Source organism: Triticum aestivum, chromosome 3B, assembly GCF_018294505.1.
Source record: "Triticum aestivum cultivar Chinese Spring chromosome 3B, IWGSC CS RefSeq v2.1, whole genome shotgun sequence".
NCBI classification, from domain to species: Eukaryota; Viridiplantae; Streptophyta; class Magnoliopsida; order Poales; family Poaceae; genus Triticum; species Triticum aestivum.
Genome location: NC_057801.1, coordinates 569,837,004 through 569,846,624, shown reverse-complemented (window position 1 = coordinate 569,846,624; position 9,621 = coordinate 569,837,004).

Here is a 9,621-nt window from a genome sequence, read left to right as displayed (position 1 = left end):
ACGGAAGCCAGGCAAGGGGTTTTCATTGTCAGGGGAGGTATCCTTGCAATAAAACCAAGTTGCGTTCCACTCCTTGGGGTGAGTATGGAGTTTGACATGGGAATAGGTGATTTCCTTCCTCTTCTGAATGGCCATACCGCCCAGTTCGGTATTAGGGCCATCGGTGAATTCAGTACGGCGGTTTAGATGAAAGAGATCTCTAAATAACTCGACTGAAGGCTCCTCTTGAAGGTATGCCTCAAAAAGTACTTGAAAGTGACATAGATTGGTGACGGAGTTGGGGCCAGTATCCTGTGGACGGAGTTGAAAGTTGGCTAACACATCCCGATAAAATTTAGAGCCGGGCGGTTTGAAGCCCCGGGCCATGTGATCTGCGAAGACCACGACCTCTCCTTCCTGGGGCATGGGAGGACATTCATCTCCAGGAACCCTCCAGTGAATCGTATCTTTGCTATCCAAAGCGCCGATCAGGACTAGATCGTCCAGCTGTGATTCTGTGACACGGGAGGGAACCCAGTTGCACTCGTACACTTGTTTGGCCATGACGAGATCTACAAGAAATAGGTGATCCGGTTCAAGGACATGCCGGATAAAAAGGTGTTGATCTAATTACGGTAAACCGGAGGCAGTACCCATAAACCGGTCTTCTACAACGCGGCATCAGATGGATTCTGGCGGTTCAACCAGGGGACTAATGACATATATATTGGTTTAGCAATTTTTTTCTATAGTGAAGTTAAACCGCCTGGCCTAAGCATCGGAAGCAATTGAAACTATGTATAACTAGTTATGCAGAAACAAATTTCACAAAATCGTGTTACAGCCGCGGATCTACAGCAAGCTCACAAAAACAGGAAATATTTCGAAGACTAAGGCGGAAACAGAAGTGAACCATTGAGCGGATATGTGCGGGAGATCTATGAGCTTGGATGAGAAATAGCAAGCGGATGCTAAAGGGATCGCTACTAAGCACAGCAAGAGTTCACAGATGCATTCAAGGTCAGAGAACAGCTATAAACGCGTAATGAACATAGCAAGAACATGGAACCCTAAGAACAGATCTAGGTTAAGAAGGAGAGAGAACTTACCGGGAACGGAGAAGATGCGGAAAGACGCCGCAACACTCTGGTACGTTCAGGTTGATGCAGCAGCCCGAGACGAGGCAGAAGTCGACGGTGGTGGCGGAGTTCCAAAGCCGGTGACGTGAGGAAGAAGAAGAAGAAGGGACGAAGGGGAAGAGAAAGGAAATGACCCTTCGGTCTTATTTATAAGGCAACTGAGCTAGGTCAAACGCGCGAATCCAGGAGCTGTCATTAAGAGGGCGTTATGAATTTTATAATGACATCATGCCGGTTTACAGTAACCAAAACTGATGACGTCATACTGGTTTACAGCAACCAAAAATGATGACGACATGGAGATTTGCCAATTAACAGAATATATCCAAGACGCAAGATGGTGTGAAGGATTGACATGAACCAGTTCAAATCAATCTGGGGCCTAATGTTGGGGATATTACCACTAGGCGTAAACCGGCCTACTTGGGCCGGGTTAACTTCATTAGTGGCGTAAACAGATGAAGGCCCAAGGCCTGTAGTCGGTTAGAACATGTAGCCGTAAACCGGCCTGATGTATGACTTGTATTGTAAGTAAGGAATAGAGAGATACCAACCGGAATACGAGTATGAACCGGTTAGGACTCTATGGACCGACGGGCGTCACCCGTGTATATAATGGGACGACCCGGTGGCGGTTCAGGACAGAAAAACACAACTCGAGCCTAGGCGAAGCTTGTTTGCTCCCTAGCCATCGAGATCATATCAATTCCATCACAACTAGACGTAGGCTTTTACCTTCATCGAAGGGGCCGAACTAGTATAAAACCCTCGTGTCTTTGTGTCCGCTTTAACCCCTTCAAGTAAACTCATAGCGATGGCTCCACGACTAAGTCCTTTCGCTAGGACATCTGCCGTGACAAATCCACGACAAAGAGTCTGGCTGACAAGTGTGTGCTTGCCTACAATGAGGCTGAGAAGCGCAAGGCTCTTGGTCGTCCTGGCATCGACCCAGGATGGCTGCAAAGAAGAAGAAATCGACTGTCCCATCTGCACCTTCAAGGCCAGATGAACCTCGCATTGTCTTCCCAAGCAGCATGACTGGCTCGAAGCCAAGAGCAACGTCAACCGCTTCAGAACAGAAGAAGACGAGGGCTGCAGAGGCTGAAGCTAGAAAACAGAAAACCTCAGAAGCCTCTGATGCTGCTCCCTCCAAGAAGAAGCGCAAGACCAAGAAGAGTCGGGCTGCTCCCACAGAGCCCCTTGTCGTTGAACCCATCTCAGTGGTTCGTCCTGCATCTGCATCCCAAGAACTTCGCATGACTGTTCATGAGCCTGCTTCCATAGAGACTCCTGAAGCTGAAGAGATTCCAGCAGCTGAACCCACCGCTGCTGAAGACATTGTTCATCATGACAATGTTGAAGATGATGAAGTTCTTCCTCAAATTGAATATAATGTGGTATCATCGCCTGTTCATACGAACAGCGGAATCATCAGCATTGGTCGTTGTTCCGGCATTTTGCAATCGTTGTTCCGGCCATGTTCTCCTTTTAAATACCATTTCTCGGACAAGTTGAAGTACTTATCTTCTGCAGATCATTGCACCTGTCCAACCTTTACTTTGATCTACCGTCGAGTATTACACTCTGGTATCTCAAGAATACCCCAGAACTACTTAACTTCTTATGAGTTCTTCATCAACTATTATTCTCGCCGATTCCATTTTTCCAACGGGTTCTGAGTTGTTAGAACCCCTCAAGGACACCGACAACTGAATCGAGTCCGCAGTGCGATTCAACAACTCTTAGTAATCTTCATTGCTTACGAGTTTGTACTCGATCGTGTCATTCCCAGCTGATTGACTACAACATCATCGTCAGGCTGACTGCTTGACCATTCTACCTATGTCCTTCATCCTCAGGACACAATCCCGACAGTGCTCTAAACTTACATCGAACTTTCTCCATCATATTGTTTGTCTTGAGAGACAACTCTAAATTCTGAGATGGCATCTTATCTGTAGTTATAATAGCCTTTTTCTTCACCATTCCCTTGGCTTGATGTCGTCACCGAGCAATTGCATCTTCATGGAGACTCTCGATAAAATTTGTCGTGATCATCATCAACATTTTAACTCCTTCCAGGATACCAATCGAATTCATGATGAGAAATACCATCCTTGCCCTTGATGAATTGTGTTGTCATCGACCACTTTATTGCCTTCCCTCAAACACAAACGTGTTCGTGTTCTGTGTTATACCTTGAGATTCTTGCTATCCAGTATTTGTTCTCCTTTACCTTGGAGTATTACCATCTTTTATGTCAAGAATGTTGTGAGAATTTCACCACCTCTTAAGAATTCTTGGTATAGTAATACTTCTTGCCATGCCCGCTCACTCCTGGGTCCCCGTGTTGTTTTTAAACGGGATACCAATATGCTAACAATGTTGTTTGAGTTCTGTACTTCTAGCAACCCTATTGCTTTGAAGTCAATGATCAACAGTTCATTCTTAGACTGTTGGTTATTGAATCGTCACTTTAACATTGATCTTGCTGCCCAAGGTCATATTTCGGGCACACATTTCAACTAATGATTGATGGTGTATGTTTTCCTCGAGCATACAACATTATATCATTTGAATTGACATTTGTCATCTTCTTGTTCACTTTATTGTGGAAATCCATCCGTTTAGGAATTCTCGATGAATTGTCGCTGAGCCCATCAGCCACCTTCTCATCCCCTCATTGGTTTAATGATGAAGTATTTTTTCAGGAACCCGCTCCCATAGTTCATTTCCCGAGAATCTTGCAATGTCATTTCGTTGATTTGTGTTGCACCTTTTCTTCTCAGACATCCTGAGTCTGAGGTATCATGACACCAATCGGATCTGAATCTCGGTCAGATATGATGGTTGGGACAACTTTCCAGGAGTTATGATGTTGGTCCTTTGATGACCAGGTAATATGATGTCATGCCTAGCACCCCTTGGTTGGAGGACCTATCATTATAATTTATTTTGCAAGGATAACCATTCTTCCTGGAGGAAATTGTAAGACTTATTTTATAAGTTGCTCCAGATGGATCATTGGTGTATCCAAAGTCCGGCCCTTGATTGAAACACCATATCATTTCTACCTCGAAGCATGACTATGATACCCTGCTCATCAACAAGAACATTGGAGGCGCGATACTAAATGTTTCTTGGTGAGTTATCCGAACATCGTTGTATGGGTAACATCTTGATTAATCCTTGCCTCTTATCTGAATGGTTGGGTACTTGCTCTCCTACCCTGTATGCCATGTTCTGCTTGTCCATGGGAAGGATATACTCCTAATAGTTGTGTGTAATCACAATTTTCCTTTCCATTGTTCTATTTAATCTGATAATCGCGTTTTCCTTTCCATTCTTTTGTTTAACCTTTCTTGTAATCAGACTTAACTAAGCAGATATAATTCCTTGCTTAGGTAAGCACCTTGTTGTATCACTCTATCTGTAAGACTCTATTACTATTGTTGATGACATTCTGGTAACCACCGATGGACAAGAACTTTGCCTATTGGTCCGCCTCGTTCAACGAGCAGGAAGATGGTTCTCTTCGTCCCTCGCCCTTGGCACCGATGGTGTTGCCGACATAATCGACAGGCTACCCTCAGACCTGCCTTGCTATCATAACCGTACAAGATGTCATCGCCTTTCCTACTTTAAACCCACATGGTGGGCCCATAACCCACAATTCCACAGGATCAAAACCTGACTCTCATGTACAACCTATTGTCAAACTTATTCCTCGCGCTTGACTCATATGTAATTCACGGGCCACCTGCCTAGTGATCTATTATGGTATCAGACGCAATACTTATTCCCATTGCTCTGAACCCCTTTCACACTCTGTTTCAGGCATCGAATGATTGCCTGCCCGCTCGAAACTCCCCATGATACCTCCTTACTTTGCTCTCGATATTTTCTTAAGTTTCAATTTGATAGTTACTTTCCGCCACCTTCCCCGATGATATCGACCAGATAGTCAACCTTGCAGAGGTCCGTTAGTCCGGAATACCCCCCCCCCCTTACTCTGTCGTAAGTACGCTGGAGTTCCCGAAGAAAATGATGACTTCATCATGATGACCTGAAGCAGAGAAATGAAGACATCAATGTAATGGATCGACCTCTTCGAGAAGAGCAACCAAGACCGAGAAGATCCGTTAGATTTTGTCACGACCGGTTTTTCAATAAAATGCTTATTGAGAAAATCGGTCTTTTGATCCCAGTATAGGAAAAGTTATCCTCACTGGTAGACAAATACTTGATAAACAGAGGACCAGTAGCATAAATATATTACAGGGTTGAGCTGAGGCTGCTCAAAAATTATTACAAACTCGCCAATATCTTACATAAGGGCGGTTATGACACAGGGGTGTGGTGACATGCTACTAGCTCGAGATAAAAAGTGGTGGTGGATAACTTGACTCCTGACTGGCGGTTCATCAAGCGTCGAGGTGAGGCTCGATGTATTTATTTCTGGGGTGGCGGAAGCGGATATAGTACAGTGACCAAATGCAGGATCGCACGGGACTGACTGGGACTCCTCTAGGCATCGGACTCGCTATCGAACTCTTCATCCATGAGATCGCCTTCATCAACATCTGGCCAAATCAACAAGCCAGGTGAGTACTTTGAAAGTACTCGCAAGACAGTTCGGACAAAAGATATAACAAATGTATGCATGAATGTGTCATGAGCAAAATAAAGATGATCAATCCAATAATAATCTTTTTGCATGACTTGATAAGTAAAACAAATAACTGAAAACCGATCGGGTGTCTGGAGAGACGCCTCGAGAGGTAAACAAATAAAGCTCATGCTGCAGTCGGGCGTCTAAGCGACACCACATCAAGGGCTTATAAAAGAAATGCCACATTCGGACGTCTGAGCGACATCGCAGAAAGGGCTTATAAAAGAAATGCCACAGTCGGACGTTTGAGCAACGTCACAGAAAGGGCCTGTAAAAGAAATGCCACAGTCGGATGTCTGAGCGACATCACAGAAAGGGCTTGTAAAAGAAATGCCACAGTCGGACATCTGAGCGACGTCACAAAAAGGGCTTGTAAAAGAAATGCCACAGTCGGACATCTGAGCGACGTCACAGAAAGGGCTTATATCAAATGTAAATAACAAGTCTGCCACAGTCGGACGTCTGAGCGACATCACAGAAAGGGCTTATATTCAAAAGTAAATAACGGGTTAGTCCATCCACAGGAATAAACTTTTAACCGGATTTAAAAGTCATGTAGTCCACCAGGTTTTGTCACTGAGGCTGATATCTGACAAGATGAGATGATCACAGTACTTGGACATGTATAAGATGATTTAAAGGATTTGTGACTCTGTAGAGTTTGTACTAACTGACCACAGCCAACGGATTTCCGTAGTCACGAAGGACTAGTTCCGTTTATGGTATTTCGGTAGAAACTCATTTAACCAGTACACACCCATTCCACCTCACGATGCCAGGAATCACCCTAGACAACGTCCAAGAAAAACTTTGAGACGGGGAGGTCACAACCTCGAATAGCATGGGTTCAATTTCTATACGCGCGCTCTAAGGGGTGCCCCCCTCTCGGTCCCAACCGGAAACACCCATGCTCCCTGACCGGATGACGGCTTTAATCCAGGGCCATGGAACCCTCATCCCGGCCTCTCTACTTGGTGTGTACCAGGAAAACGGTTTGCAACTTACTAAGCCATATTCCTTGCGGAAAACAAGTGGCAGTACAGGAAGGAAATGAATGGGAATGTGATTTTATTCACGATGACACTGAAGTCAAATAGACTGACATAAGACTGGCATGCCACAACACTGCCATCTTACCCATCCTCATGCCATCACATGGCTATGCAAATATGTATCCAACAACATATGGCTTTCCGAAACTAACTTTCCACTTTTGTGCATGAAATATAACATTCAAAGAAATGTTCATAAACATGCCATGAAACTCTTATATGCAAACATGCAACAAACACTCATCATATCAAGAGTTCAAACATGCTTGCCTGGTTCGGAGTAGTCGGAGTCTAACTGGGTGAAGTTCGCGGCTCCGTCACCTCCTCCGGTATCTACGGTATAAGAAAAATATGCACGTAACATAAATACCGCGAGGTGCAGAAAAAGTAATACAAATAATTTTCAAATAAATCTGATAAAAAACTAGAGAAAATTTTAAAGAGAACAGAAAAAGAATCAAACAAAAATACTTTTCTGTTTAAAAGATATAAGGGTTTTGATTCAGGGACCTTTCTGTAATGAAACAGAAAACTCCCAGGGGGTTCTGCAGGAAAGTCCAAAAAACGATTCGTTTAAAAGAAAAGAATGAGAGGCTGACAGGCGGGTCCCACCCGTCAGGTTTGAATATTCAAACGAGGGAAACAGGGCTCGTCGGCGCCCGAGAGCTGCGGTGGTCGCTGACGGCGATCCACGGCAAGGCAAGGGGATCGGGTGGTACCTCCGTGTTCAGTACGTCCTTCCGCGTCTGTGGGTGGTGGTGGTGGTCGCCGGCGAGCACTGTGTCGACGGCGGCCCTTGCTCTGGTGGACGGTGGTTTGGGTAGTCGTGGACCTCATCGGAGAGAGCTGCGGGGGTCAAATTGGAGTGGGGGTTAGTCTCCTAGAGGTGCCATGAGACTACGGGCAAGTGCAAGGCGGTGGAGGAGTTCTCACCGAAGAGAACATTGCCGGAGCCCGAGGCGAAAGGAGGTGGCCGGAGTGGAGGAAGAAGGGCCCCTCGAGGCTCTTCCAGTGGCTAGGCGGGGTCTGGTGACGTAGTGGAGTTGCGCGGGGGCGAGAGCAAGCTCGGATGCGCTATTTATAGCCGGCCCGAGGTGGTTGCCGTGAATGGATAAGTCCGGCGAGCGATTACGGCGGCGCTGTGGCTGGACGGTTGGTTTAGAGGCCTGAGCATCATCTAGAAGAAGCACTGGTGCCATTCCAGTGTCTAACTTAGCATGGCAGGGGTGGTTACGGCCTGTCCCTGACGGAACGGTCGTACGGCACGTCGGCGGCAGAGAGCGCACCCAGAATGTGCCAGGCCACGACAACGGTGCTGCATGCGTGCGCTGGCAAGGAGATGGCCACGTGGAGCTCTCAGGAAGTTTGGGCGGTGCCGAACGGTGTTATGCCGCAGGGTGTCCCCCTGTCGGCCGCCACGGGGTTTCTGCCGCCGTGGAACACGCCGGCGCAAGCGGGTCAGGGCGCCACCGACGCCAGGAACGAGCCAAGCGTGTGTGTGGTGCTCCGGACAGGTAGGAGGAGCTATGAGCAACGCACCAAGTGCACAGTCGACATGTGACTGAATCCCTGACGAAGAAACGACACTGAACTCTGAATTTTTCTGAAGATGTACAGTAACAGTGTAGGCCAGGTGTTCGACAGAATGATTTTGGCATGTAGGGATTTTTCCTTGAGCTGGTTTTTGGTGGATTGGTCTCTCATTGCAACTGGGGGTTGCCTGAATTTTGGTGGAATTTTTGGAGAAGTGGAGATATGAATTTCACCAAATTTTGCAAATCTGGTCCAAACTTGCAGAGGGTGAAATTTGAAAATTTTGAAAAGGAGAAGAGTGGATCTTGAGGGTTCTAGGTTGTGGGTGCTAAGGACTATCCAGGGGAGTTGAGTTGAGGTCAAAATTCAAAGGCATTAAGGTACTTGCTTTGCAAATTACCTAGGCTCAAAATAAAGGACATAATTGTTTTGGGAAAAGAAATAAATGAGATAAAATCCAAAAATGGATTTAACTAGTTGGGACAAAATGTTTGGGTTGTCCCAAAGTGGAAGGAGGGGTTTTGGGAGGATTTTACCATAAGAGGCATGGTAAAAACAGGAAGGGATCAAAACCAAAGAAAAGCCCAAAACCAAAAAGGTTTTCTTTTTAGAAGAAACTGAATCCAAGAAAAGATTTTTAGAGGGAAAACTCAGATGAGAGGTTTTTAAGAAGGGTTTAAATGACCTTCTTTAAACCAAGCAAGGCTCTTGCTAAAAACAAAAACCACAAAATTTTTGGAGTGTCACAGCACCTACCCCCTTAGGAAAAATCTCGTCCCCGAGATTTCAGCTGATCCTTAAACAGGTGTGGGTGCTCTGTTCGAAGAACATCCTCTCTCTCCCAAGTTGCTTCATTCTCGGTGTGATTGCTCCACTGAACTCTGAAAAACTTGATGGTTTTCTGTCGGGTGCTCCTCTCAGACTCTTCTAATATTTTTATTGGGTGCTCCCGGTAGGTGAGGTCTGGTTGCACGTCAATATTTTCATGTGATACTTGCTTCTCTGGCTTGCTCACCTACTTTCTCAACTGCGAGATGTGGAACACGTTGTGGATATCGGTTAAATCCCCGGGTAGGTCTAGCTGGTAGGCTACTGTGCCTCTTCGGGCCACTATACGGAATGGTCCGACGAATCTTGGTGCTAGCTTTCCCTTAACCCTGAATCGTTGCAGACCCCTCATAGGAGAAACTCTTAGGTTTACAAATTCTCCGGGTTCAAAACTGATTTCCCGATGCTTTCGATCGTA